The following is a 13,104-nucleotide window of genomic DNA, read 5'->3' on the forward strand; positions in this document are numbered from 1 at the left end:
TGCTCTGTATCCCCTCCCGGCCACGGCGCGTGGTGCCGCCGCCACGGTCCTCCGCCCGGCTCGTGCGGCCTGTCCCGGCCCCCGGCTGCCGGCCTGCGACTCGGGCTGGGGTGTCGCGGGTGACCCTCTGTGCCCATTTCACTTGGGTCGGTCGGTCAAGGGGCGCTCCGGGGCAGATCTGAGACTCGGAGGCTCCCCACCGTCCCGTCGGCCTCTCCGTTGGAGAGGGGGAGGTTTGGCGAACGAGCCCTATTCCTCCTCTGCCGGTCCCTCCCGCACTGTTTTGCTTTTGACTCTTTCTTTCTCCTTTTCTCCTACCAGATTTTGGGCGTCTTTGTCTTTCGAAGAGGGCGGTGTTCTGTCGGAGTTCCGCAGGTGGTCTGATTGGCCGAGTGGGTCCGTCGATGTGAGTTTTGGTGTATTTGTGGGAGAGGGTGAGCTACGAGCGTCCTTCTACTCCGCCGTCTTGCTTCTTCTCGGGTTATTTTTGACGAGTAGGTGCTGGGGATTGAACCCTGGACCTTTATTTTTTGCATGCTAAGCATGGGCTGTACTGCCTGATCTCTAGACCCTCCCCACCGCAACCCCCCCCTTTCCCACCGCCTCCATAGTACTCGATGAATCTCCTACCTAGATATCCATGCTTCCTTGGAATAGGGCCGTCGTTTTCTTCATCGGATTGATGCACGTCTGTGGATTCGTCTCGTTTCTCTCCACTGCGGTGGGTGGCATCGGGGCGTGGGGTGGGGTGGAGTGGCGTGGGCTGGGAACAGTTCTTCACGTGTAGAGGTGGAGCGGAGCGATGAGGATGGTGACTGTTTTCCCCGAGTGCTCGCGCCGGGTGATGGAGGCCTGTGGTCTGACTTGGAAGAGGACTCGGGTGACCAGAACAGAGCCTGTGTGGGGTCGTTGTGGAGGGAGGAACTCCACCCCCCCCCCCCAGCCCCAGCCAAGGCACTCGTACCTCATCGAGGGACGGTCGGCCGAAAACAAACGAAAGCTGTCAGAGGTTTGGGGGTGGGGGTGAAGGGGTGTGTGTGTGTGTGTGTGTGTGTGTGTGTGTGTGTGTGTGTGTGTGTGTGTGTGTGTGTGTCTGTGTGTGTGTCTGTGCCTGTGTGGTGTGTGTGGTGGGTGTGGTGTGTGTGTGTTGTGTGTGTGTGTGTGTGTGTGTGTGTGTGGTGTGTGTGTGTCCCCGTTCCCCGTACCACGGTCTCTGGTCGAGGCCCCCACGAGCGGAGAAACGCACGCCAGGCCGTCGTGCTCCTGGTTGTCCGGCCGCGTGTCCCTGCCACCCAGAGATCCCGAACCGTCCCGCTCGCTCCCCTGCCATGTGCCATGTGCCACCTTCCTGTCGGCCGGGCGCTATTTTAGACCCTGCGAAGAAGTCGACCGGACGGCCGGGCCGGGCCGGGCTGGGCCGGGCCGAGCCGAGCCGAGCTGAGCCGATCTGAGCCGAGCCCGTCCAGGCTGGGGTGGGTGGTGCTGGGTTCAGAGGAGTGGGGTACAAGCGGGAGGCGGGCGTCGATGGAGGGGAGGGGGAGGGGGAGGGGGAAGGGAGAGGAAAGGGGAGGGGAGGGGGAGCAGGGATGATGATGGTCTGGGGCTTGGCGTGTGGGGTGGGGGTGGGAGGGACGGTAGCCATCCTATGACTTTCTCTCCCTACCCCGCCTTTTGCAAGTCTGTTAGAGTGACAAGGTGGTGCTGGTTTCTGGCTGGTGCACACCATAGTGATTCTGTTCTTCTTTTTCCTGGTCTTTTTCAGGAACCCTCGTCCCGAGGGACTGAATCTAGTGCCCTGTGCTGCGCGGTACGACCTAGGGGTCGAATCTGCCAGGAGAGGACTTACAAGGATTTCGAGGATCCTGGAAAACTGCTACCATCCAGAATCCTACATGGATGTTCAAGATCTTGTGGATGGACGGACGGACGGAAGACGGATCGAATGGAGGCCCCGCCCCATCCCCTGGACCCCTTGGCCCAGGAGGATCGTGATGGGTCTGGAAAGGACTCTTCCGACGAGGGTCTCGGGATGGACTTTCTCTGTCCGCGGAAGGTGTTTCTGCACAAAGAGGAAGAGAGGGGCGTTCTCGGCCAGAGAGCCCGAACCGCCTCCTTTCAGGGATCCGCTCCAGTCAGGGTTGGGGTCGGGGTCAGAACGCAGCCACCGACAGCTCCCCTCCCTCGTCTTGGCTCTCCAACTTGGGAAACCCTCCTCCCTGCCCCCTCACCCATCTTCTCTTCAGCCGGCCTCCAGCTTCCCCGTGCCAACCACCTCTCTCATGCTGCCGGACTTTCCTCCTCCTTGGGCTGCCAGGAAGCTCTCCCGCTCCTCCACGTGCTTTGGCTTGGAATCCCTGACAAACACAAGCGGTGCTGGTGGGCGGGGCCGCGGGCGGTGGCAGAAGGACTCCCTTCATCTTATGGGAGCGATTTTTATCTCCATAGAGGTGGCGATTGAGAAAACACATAAAATCACTCAGAAGAATACCCATGTGTAGTATCCCTGACCTAGATCCATGTCTGTCTGTCTGTCTGTCTGTCTGTCTGTCTGTCTCTCTCTCTCTCTCTCTCTCTCTCTGCCTCTCTCTCTCTCTCTCTCTCTCTCTCTCTCTCTCTCTCTCTCTCTCTCTCTCTCTCTGCCTCTCTCTCCATTTCGCTATTCTGTGTGTGTGCGCGCGCGCGCGCGCGCATGCGTGTCTGTCTGTCTCCCTTGTCTCTCTTTCCTCTCCTCTCCCCTCCTCTCCTCTTCCCTGTTCTCCCCACTTCCCCCTCACCCCTCCACTCCTCTCTTCTCCCCTCCACTCCTCTCCTCTCCCTCTTCTCCTCTCCCCTCGCCTCTTCTCATTTCCCCTCCCCTCCCCTCTTTTCCCTCCTCTCCTTTCCTGTCCTCTCCCCTTTTATCCCTCCTCTCCTCTGCTCGCTCTCTCTCTCTCTCTCTCTCTCTCTCTCTCTCTCTCTCTCTCTCTCTCTCCCCCTTCACTTCCCTCCCTCCTCCCTACCCCCCCAACCCCTACCTTCACAGGGCCTCATAGATTGCAATCGGTTTCCATGAAATGTGATGAAGAGGGAATGAATTTTAGAATGATATCCCCATGCCATCGAATCCTTCTTCCCCAGGGATAGCGACTTATTTGTGGTCGTGTTTGTTTTTGTTTTTCTTGTTGTTTTGGGGCGCATCGAGGGCGCAGGAGGCGTTGGGAGTGAGGGTGATGTTTCTCTTTCTGTCTGTCTCCTCCTTAGGACGGATTTTAAGAGGAGGGAGGACTCACAGAAATCTACCATCTTGTCTCGTACTGCAGCTGTGTTTGAGCTTCCTATACGATCTGGGCGGAACACTCCCCACCCTCACCTCAAGCCGCCATTGCCGCCCCCTCAGCCCCCTGCACCCCCGTCCAGTCCCACACTTGGGGCTGTGGTTGGGCATGGGGGGATGTTGGCGGGGTGGTGGTTGGTGGGGGGTGGGGTGGTGGAGGAAACCAGAAAACAGACCACTGTGGCACGTGGGTGACTGGGGCTTCAGGGTGAAGGAGGATGAATAAAATGGCCGGAATTAGGCTAACGGATTGCTTCTTCTTTTTTTGGCGGGGGGGGGGAGGGGAGGATCATTAGGTCATTCATTCATTCATTCACTCATTCATTTGCTGGGGGGGGTGTCATTCGGTTTCTTATGCTCGCCCTGAAAACGGTCAACTGTCCTGACTGACTGGTTGCTGCTCACGGTTCCAGGCCTGTTGTTGAAACTGGAAGCTATCGATCTTACTGTTTCTACTGTATTTCACTCATTGAAAGTCATCATCATGCTGGGTCTCTGAGTCTTTCTCCGAGGAGAAGGTCGGTCACGGGACTAATGACCTGACAAAATAGCCTGAGTGACCAAGAAGGCCACACCTTGAGTGCTTATGAGATAACGAGATCTAACCACCAGCCTCTATAGAATGGGTCACCTGGAGGCATCGTGACACCATTCTGAGTCTTCTGATGAGAAAACGATTCTGTGGATGGTGATCGATGCCCGATTGTTTGAGCTATGGCTCTAGAACCACCCCACCCACTCCATCCCCAAGGTGGGTACACAGTTTTGAAGACGCTAGCCTGCTGTGAATCCCCTTTGCCCGGCAGAGTGATAAAATGGCCTCTTTGCTTCTAAGCTCCAAGACCTTGTCTCTGGATTCTTGGGCTCGTCGGGGACGGGGGCCGATCTTTTGGCAACAAGCGTGCTTCAGAAACAGCGGATGCCCGAGAAGGACACTCTGCCTCTCCCTCTTCTTCCGGGCCTGAAATGGGGAGGAAAAAAAAAATCGCTTCCCCTGGAAGCTGGAGTCCGGAGCCCGCCATCCGGAGGGACTTCTGGCTTGGCCTTCTCCTGGGGTGGGGGGGGAGGGCACGCCACTGCACGTGTTCTTTGTCAACTCCCTGTTTCTCTCTTCTCGAGTTATCTCTTTGGGACGGCTCCCACACTGGGTGAAAACAGACAGACAGGCTGGTATGTCTCCCTACCCCACCCTTCGCCCCCAAATGACTGATCTCCTGTCCCATCAGAATCACCACTTGTTTTCCAACGTGGCTTTCTTGGATCCTGGAGGACTTGTAAAGGAAAAGCCCAGCTGGGCTAACAAGCTAAAGTCACAAATCTAAGTGTGATAAGTGTCCGTTTACTGATCTAAGTTCTGCTGGGCTAGCTCGTAAATCTGAAGTTTAGTGTCAGTTTACTGGGCTAACAAGCTAACTCGTAAATCCAAGCTCAACAAGTGTCAGTAACGTGATCTGTTCCAAATTGATAAGCTCCAGTGTACTGATCCTTTGCTTTTTGTTGTTTGAGTCTTATTGGCGAATAGACCCATATTTGTAATTAACCCTATGAAACCTCATGTGCACGTCTTGGAGGTGCTCAGAGCTTCGGAGCAGAAGCCCCTCTGAGCCCGCCGGCGTAATAAATCTGAGTACTCCAACCCTCAGAGTGGTGCTTGTTTCTTGGCTGGCCTGTCATTTCCGTAACAGACTGATATCAACTTAGAGCCAAGATGGGCGCAGAACTGAAGGAGCTTCTCGGCTGGCCTAAGAAGCCTGTCGTCGTGATGTGGGAGACATTCTTTACGAGGGACCTATCTGATTAAGTGCTTGACCGCCTTTTGGACTTTGAACCAACTTGGAGATAGGAACTAGGATGAGAGGGCACCCGAAATAGCTCAGCAAACTCTTCTCCATCCTTAGAAGACAGACAGACAGACAGAAAGACAGACAGACAGACAGACAGACAGAGTGTGTGTGTGTGTGTGTGTGTGCGCGCGCGCGCGCGCGTGTTTGTGCGCGTGCGGGGGTGTGGGAGAGGGAGGAGATGACGTCAGCGTACTGGACACTGTTTCAGTGACATGGGGAGTGCTGTCAACTAGGAAGGAACGTCATGTATTCTTCAGCCTTGTGTCTGTACAGGTGGGTACACTCAGGGTTCCAGAAAGGATGGGATATTCCTGGCAGTCGTCTACTGCCCTGGCATCGAGGGCTGGCTGGCTGGCTGGCTGTCATCCAAAGTGGAGGCTCTCGTGAAAGGGACGGAACCGAGTCCCGAGGAGATGCCTCCTTCACTGACTTTCATGCAAACACAGTGGACCACAGCCTCCGGAAAGAGGGTGGGTGGCACACGTGGCCCCAGTCTGTTCTGTCCATTCGGCAAATGGCCTGGGTTAGGGGAAACCCAGCATGGCGACCATCCGACAGGCCGACCCACCGACCCACGGACGTGCTCGGTTTCTCCCAGCTCCCTGGATGACCTCCCCCACCCACCCCCACCCCACCCCACCCGCATTCCTTCACCCACCGTGGTGTCTGGTGTCAGGGCACTTGGAAGATGACTCCCATTGTTCAATAGACAGGGGCAGGAAGATTCCTATAGGACCGCAAAAACAGTCAACTGGCCATACATACATACATACATACGTACAAACTTTTTGTCCCCAGAGGCCTCAGACCTCCTCTCTCTGGACCCGCTGAACCCCAGTAACTGGCCCCCATTCAACTGCCACATAGTAGGGGTCATCCAGACGTTCTTGGGATGGTAGGTATGACTTCCAAAGGGGTTGAAGCCTTCCTTCCCCCGCTGCAAGCCTGATGCCCTCAGCATGGCCAGGACACTGCTACAAACAAACAAACAAACAAACAAATAAACAAACAAACAAACACACACACACCACCACCACCACCACCACCACCACCAACAACAACAACAACGACAACAAAAGACAAACACATGCGTATGTGACTTGGGGACATACTTTCCGCAGCCTCCAGGGACGAAGGCACTCGCTTCACTGGGTAAATCCTACGAGGCTTCACTAAAGCGCTTGCCAACTTACTTCTCAGAAGGATCGATCTCTGCCCCCATCACCCGCCATCATCAGGCAAGGTCGTCAGAATCCATGGGAGGTATAGACTAGAAGAAGAAGTAGAGGAAGGAGGAGGAGGAGGTGGAGGAGGAGAATCAGTGACATGAGGTGTGTACGACTTCTTGTCTCCAAGAGGATTGAGTTTTAAATTTTTTTCTTTTCAGATACAAGGGAAAATAAACTTTTGTTTTTTCCCCTTCCTTTCCTTTTAGAGGCGGACACCCACATGGTAACTATCATACCTCTGTCAGCAGAATGGAACCCTTTCTCTTTTTCTCCCTCCCTGACCCTTCTGGGATTCAGAAATCCTCCGTGAGGATTTTTCTATTCTTGGCAGCAGAGTTATTAGCATCATTGACTTGGAGGCAAAAACTTAGGTTTCCATTAAACTGGGATAGACATGCATGGATAAGAGATACTAGTGCTACTCGTTTTCCTTAGGGTTCCCCTGTGTCTGTGGGGCGTGTGTGTGTGTGTGTGTGTGTGTGTGTGTGTGTGTGTGTGTGTGTGTGTGTGTCTGTGTCTGTGTCTGTGTCTGTGTCTGTGTCTGTCTGCCTGCCTGCCTGCCTGCCTGCCTGCCTGCCTGCCTGCCTGTTTATTGTAGGAACTCTCTGTCAATGGAAGTATAGTTGACTTACAATGTTGTGTTCATTTATGACGTACGGCATAGTGATTCACTTATTCACACACACACACACACACACACACACACACACACACACACACACACACGTATACTTTTTCAGGATAGGTTATTACAAGCTATTGAACATAGTTCCCTGTGCTAGACAGTAGGACCTACTTGTGTACCTAGTTTGTATAGGGTGGTTTATATCTGCTAATCCCAAACTCCTGATTTATCCCTCTGCCCTCCCCCGTTCCTCCACCCTACCCTGTCCCCTGTGTTAACCATCGGTTTCTTTTCCATGTCTGCGAGTCCAGTCTGTTTCTGGTTTGTAAATAGGTTCCTTGGAGTCTTTTTAAAATGGAGTTATTTATGTATGGATGGGTGTCTTGACTTACTTTCAGATCCCATCTAGAAGTGATGGCATAGGATATCTGTCTTTCTCTGGGTGACTGACATCACTAAAGCTACGGAACGCTTCACGTATGTGTGTGTGTCGTCCACGTTCAGGGGCCGTGCTGATCTTCTCTGGATGGTTCCCGTGTTAGTCGATGTGCTGTGGCAGCAAGCGCTTGCCTTAGGGTTTTTGTCTCAACCTGAAAGCCGGCCCGGAGACTGAAAGTCTTCTAGTTGCCTCCACTATCTGCCTAGGACCATCTCCACGAACGTTTCCCATTTTCTCTCACCCTTTTGTCTTGGCATCATTGAGTACTAAAATGCTCCGTCTCCTGAAGCCCTGCAGACTGAAGCTGGGCAACGGGAGGTAAACGTCAGAGAAATGGCCACAACAGCTCCTGTGGAAACCATCCTAGGGCCTGTTTTTGGAGGAGCCGCTCAGAGAGTTGAGCCGAACACCCCAGGACATCATCAGAGGCATTTCATACTGCTCGAGCCGTTTCGATGACCCCGATGTGTGGAAATCTCCTACCAGACTGACCCCCTACTCCCGGCCCTGAATCTGGTTTCTCATCTGCTCCAATGATTAACCTTTGTGCTGTACTTTGGTTTTCCACACAAGTGCCTCTTAGGCGATACCTGACTGCTTGCTCCCTAGGCCTAGCTTCAGAAGCCCATCGACACCACCGCCTCCTGAGACGAGATACTACAACTGTTTCCTTGAACAGACCTGTTCTCAGAACTAAGAAACTGGGTCCATGAAACGCAGGCCCTCTAGGAAACTATTCCCTCCCTCCTGCCCCCACACCACACGCACGCATGCACGCTCAGACGCACGCACGCACCCACGCACGCATGGACGCACACGCACAGTCAACAGCCCAGCTTTTAATGTGTAAAACTTCCAGGGAAGTTACAGAATAGGGAAATGTTGGGGTCCAGAGTAGGCTGCCCCAAAATGTGCCCGATGGACTATGCTGAATGAAAGGGACTTCACAACTGGCCAAGGGGGAGGGTATAGGTCAGTGGTAGAGTGTGTGCTTAGCAAGCAAGCACAAGGTCCTGGGTTTAATCCCCAGTACCTCCGGTCAAAAATAAATACATAAAATCGAATTCCTCTCCCCGCCCCCCCCCCAAAAGTATACACTGCTGTATGTCAACTCTGTCTCAATAAAACTGGAAGAAAAAAAGGAAAAAAAAATGATTTAACAAAAGAAAGAAAGAAACAAACAAAGAACTGCCCGAGGCAAGAGGAACACTCTGGCCCTCCTTTCTGCCTCCCTGGAAGCAGGGGAAAAAGAATTTTGTTTTTTTAAAGTCTCCCATCCCAGAGGAATCTATCAAGTCAGAGGTCTGCTTCCATGCCCTTCCATGATTCTCAAACGGTGTAGTGGGGTTTACCCAGATTAGGAAAAGGAGGGGACTCCTTTGGCCTGAGACCAGGCGAGATTCTCCCCCTCCCTCCCGCCTCCCTCCGTGCAGTTGGGACGGGGTGGCCTAAGGGTGGGGAAATTGAAACCAAAGAACAAAAGCCGTTCAACAGAGAGGAGCCGGAGGCCAAGTCAAAGGCTCTGACCTGAGCACAGAGCTTTCTGCATTTGAATGAAGCGATTGAACGAGGCCCTGCCGAATGGATCCTCCTGACGTCCCCGCCCCCGCTTCCAGGAGACAGTCAGTCGATTTGGGACCGATCGGTGGAGAAGGCCTGGGAGGCGGCGGCGGCGGCGGCGGCGGCGGCGGCGGCGGCGGCGGCGGCGGCGGCGGCGGCGGCGGCGACGGCGGCGGCGGCGGCGGCGGCAGAAGCGGCGGCGGGGGCGGCGGCGGAAGCAGCGGCGGGGGCGGGGGGGGGTGGTGCGCGGGCGGGGGCGGGACCAACGGTCGCTCCAACTCTGCCTGCCTGCCTGCCTGCCTGCCTGCGGGGCTGAGGCCTGAGGGCCACGCTGGTTCCTGCCACTCAGGGAAACTTCTGCGGGTGTTGCCGAAAGATCGCCCTCCCCCACCCCGTCCCTGACGAGCCAAATAACCCAGAGACAGGGTCTTAGAGTTTAGAAGAAAAGAGGCAGCTTGATTGCTTTGCTGGGCAAAGGGGACTCACAGCAGGCTAGTGCCCTCCAAACTGTGAACCCGTCTTGGGGTTGGGGTTTCATGCTTCTGTGGACGAACAGGTTGGAGCATGAAAGGGAATCACAACAGGCGGGAGCACAAAAGGTGCTCATGATCAACAAGGGTCTCTGATGAAACTTCCTCCTAAATCTGGATGAGTGTCTGGTAACATGGGACCTCCTGGTGGTCTAGTAGGTCATCAGCCCGTGACCTTCTTTATCTGGTCAGACTCACCCGGTGGCACCAGCGCCACGGAGGAACTCGGGGTGGGGGGTGGGGGGTGGGAGGGGGCTGGTCGTTCTCCTGAGCTTATCCTCCCGTGACTCCCTTCCTGGGGAAAGACTCAGACGCCAAACATGATTGTCAAGTTGAACGATCAGAGGAAGGTCAAATCAAACAGTTAGAATCGACAACTTTAGCTGTTTTTAACAGTGGGCCTGGAGCTGGGAGCGGTGTCTGGTCAGTCGAGTTTGCTGATCGTTCTAAAAGCAAGCAGTAAGCATAAAGCCAAAAATTGGCTTAGCCTAAGTGCGGCCACTTCATGATTCCTCCTTCACTGGGGGCTGAGGCGTGGGGGAGGGCGGGGGTGGGGGACAGGACTGAGGTGGCGGCGAACTTCTCCGTGAATGCTCGGAGCCGAACTGCTCTCTGGGCCTAGGTCTGAAAAAGGCCTGAGTCTCAGCTATGACAGATTCTCTCTCTTTCTGGGCACATGGACTGACTCGCCCCGCATCCTCCCATCCTGTCAGACCCTTTGGACACACACCTCCACCTGAAGAGTTCTTTGGCCTCGTCCAGAAAAAACAAACACACGCACGAACAAAACCAAACGAGCACACAGAAACCCTGCTGATCTCCTTGGACCCCATTCACTTCGGAGAGTCCCTCTCGTAGAAATCCCCTCTGCTCGATGATTTCACCACAGCCGCCTCCCTTTCTCCGGCACAGTGACCCCCCACCCCCACCCCTGCGTGGGCCCTGTCCCTCTACCTATCAAAAACCAAACCCCAGGAGAAAAGAAAATCAGAATGCTGTTTTGAGCCACTGGATCTGTGAAAGGAACCAAACAGAAAGCTGAAATAACCAAACCAGCCGAACACCAAAAGCGAACAGACAGATACCCCAGAAAGAAGGGCACGCCGACTCTTGCCCCTTTCCTTCCTGGAATCAGGACATAACATAGATCTACACCCCACCCCCCCACCCCACCCTCCCCAGATGTCTTCTTTATGCCGGAACGAGAGTGACGTTCTTATTGTCAACGGTGCTGTTATGGAAATGACAGGCCAGCCAAGAAACAAGCACCACTCGGAGGGTTGGAGTACTCAGATTTATTACGCCGGCGGGCTCAGAGGGGCTTCTGCTCCTAAGCCTTGAGCACCTCCAAGACGTGCACATGAGGTTTTATAGGGTTAAGTACCAGCTTGGGGTATTCGGCCAATAGGCACGCAATAGCTTTAGCAACATCATTATCACGAAAGTAGAGGCAGTGAGGCAGCAAACCAACATTTCAAGGCCAGATATGTCTCTTTGAAAATCCAGCTGGCTAGCAAAATATGAACAGGGAATCAGCAAACCGGCACTTATTAATTTAGATTTACGAGTTAGCCCAGCAGAACTCAGATCAGTAATCCGACACTTGTTACACTTAGATTTGCGACTTAGCTTGTTAGCCCAGCTGGGCTTTTCCTTCACAGTGTAAAGCGGAGAAGGAGAGAATTCTGTACAAACAGACCTCGATGAAAAGAATCCTCACCCTCTTTTAGGCCCCCACCTCAACACACGTGCGCGCACACGCGCGCACACACACACACACACACACACACACACACACATGCATGCACGCACGCGCGCGCGCGTATAGTTACTCCTGTTCTCTCTCTTTCTCTCTCCCTCTTCCTTTCTTACTGATTTTTTAAAAATGTTTACTGATAACACAGAAAAAAATTGCTTAAATCTTGTCCAGGAATGATATTCATTTTTGAAAACATGATATATATTGTAAAGGATTTGGGCTCCCTTAGAAAAATCCCAGTCCAGGCACGATTGTATAGCACCTCCTTTCACTTTCAAGTGTCTCATTTCAGACAATAAAGTAGCCAGTCATCTTCCTTATGCATGACCTTTGTAACTGGCACAAGTCAAACGGCACAAAATTCAGACCCAATCTCCTGATCCATATGATTCTCATATTCTTTTTTTTTTTTTTTTTTTTTTTTTTTTTAGCGAGTCCAGAAGCTATGGGTCTGTGCCAACCACCCGTGGCTGTTCACTATCCAGCATTTCTTCCATTATCTTTATGTTGTCCTGTTTCTTGGAAGTATTAGTGCAGCTACTTTTCCCGATGGTCTGTCTCTGTCTCTGTCTCTCACTCTTTTCTCCTTCTTTTTTTTGGGGGGGGGGGAGGAGGGGGATGGGTTTGATTAGGTTATTTATTTATTTTAATGGTGGTTCTGGGGATTGAACCCAGGGCATCATGCATGCTAAGCAGGCACTCTAACAATGATCTATATCCTTCTCTACACCGCCCCCCCGACCCTCCAGCACCCCCCCCCCCGTCCCCGGCCAGGGCCTGTCTTTGCTCAACCCAATAGAAAAGCATTTATGTTTTGCCAGTTTCCTGGGTCCTTCTTTGTTTCATAAAACTGAGAAGAAATACACGTGGAAGTTCTCTCCTATGAATTGAACAGACTGAAGATCCTTTAAATAACCAAATGAGGTGGAAGTGCAGAGAGTACCATACGGGAACACACCGAGGCACATCGTCATCAAATTGACCAAAATTAAGGATAAGGAGAAAATATTAAAATGAACGAGAGAAAAGCAACAAATAACATACAAGGGAACTCCCGTAAGGTTATCAGCTGATTTTTCAGCAGAAACTCTACAGGCCAGAAGTGGGTGGCACAACATACTTAAAGTGATGAAAGGGGAAAACTGACAGGTAAGAATACTCTATTCAGCAAGGCTCTCGTTCAGATTTGAGGGAGAAATCAAAAGCTTCACAGATAAACAAAAGCTACAAGATTTCAGCACCATCAAGCCGGCTTTACAAGGAATGATAAAGGATGGTCTCAAGTCATCAAATCCTAAGGAAAGAGACCAAAAAGATGACAGAGAAAGGGAGGGGGGGAGAGAGGGAGAGAGAGAGAGGGGGAGAGAGGGGGGGGAGAGAGAGAGAGAGAGAGAGAGAGAGAGAGAGAGAGAGAGAGAGAAAGAGAGAGAGAGAGAGAGGGAGGGAGGGAGGGAGAGGAGACCTTCGAAAGATTGCTTTGCCTGTTTAGGGTCTTCCGTTGTTCCTTAAAAATTTTGAAATTGTTTGTTCTAGTTCTGTGAGGAATGTCGTGAGTATTTTGACAGGGGTTGCATGGAACCTGCGGATTGCTTTGGATAGTGTGGCCATGTTGATAGTATTGATTCTTCCAATGCAAGAGCACAAGGCATCTTTCCATTTCTTTGTGTCATTTCAGATTCTGGAGTATAGATAACCTCCTCGATTAAGTTTATTTTTTGGCATTTTACTGTTTTTGACTCAATGGAAGTGTTTATCCCAGTTATAAAATTCTGGTTTTTAAAGTGGAGGGGGAAAAAAAAAAAGGA

At 52.7% G+C, this 13,104-nt stretch overlaps 2 long non-coding RNA genes and 1 other non-coding gene across 4 annotated transcripts; 1 reads left to right on the forward strand and 2 right to left on the reverse strand.

Moving 5' to 3' along the window:
* The first annotated feature begins 412 nt into the window (after positions 1–412).
* LOC141576610 (uncharacterized) lies at positions 413–3,559 on the forward strand. The gene is made up of 2 exons (XR_012505022.1): positions 413–1,472; positions 1,763–3,559. It is a non-coding gene; the product is annotated as an uncharacterized LOC141576610 (long non-coding RNA).
* A 2,364-nt stretch (positions 3,560–5,923) lies between these two features.
* On the reverse strand, positions 5,924–9,163 carry LOC141576609 (uncharacterized). 2 transcript variants are annotated; one of them, XR_012505021.1, is made up of 3 exons: positions 8,978–9,163; positions 6,270–6,427; positions 5,924–6,131 (listed from the first exon to the last, which is right to left on the reverse strand). It is a non-coding gene; the product is annotated as an uncharacterized LOC141576609 (long non-coding RNA). The 2 variants fall into 2 exon arrangements; XR_012505020.1 differs by having other exon boundaries at positions 6,270–9,163.
* On the reverse strand, positions 7,469–7,577 carry LOC141576611 (U6 spliceosomal RNA). The gene has a single exon (XR_012505023.1). It is a non-coding gene; the product is annotated as a U6 spliceosomal RNA (small nuclear RNA).
* Positions 9,164–13,104: the final 3,941 nt, after the last annotated feature.

The sequence above is a fragment of the Camelus bactrianus genome, unplaced genomic scaffold (assembly GCF_048773025.1).
Source record: "Camelus bactrianus isolate YW-2024 breed Bactrian camel unplaced genomic scaffold, ASM4877302v1 HiC_scaffold_142, whole genome shotgun sequence".
Lineage (NCBI taxonomy): Eukaryota > Metazoa > Chordata > Mammalia > Artiodactyla > Camelidae > Camelus > Camelus bactrianus.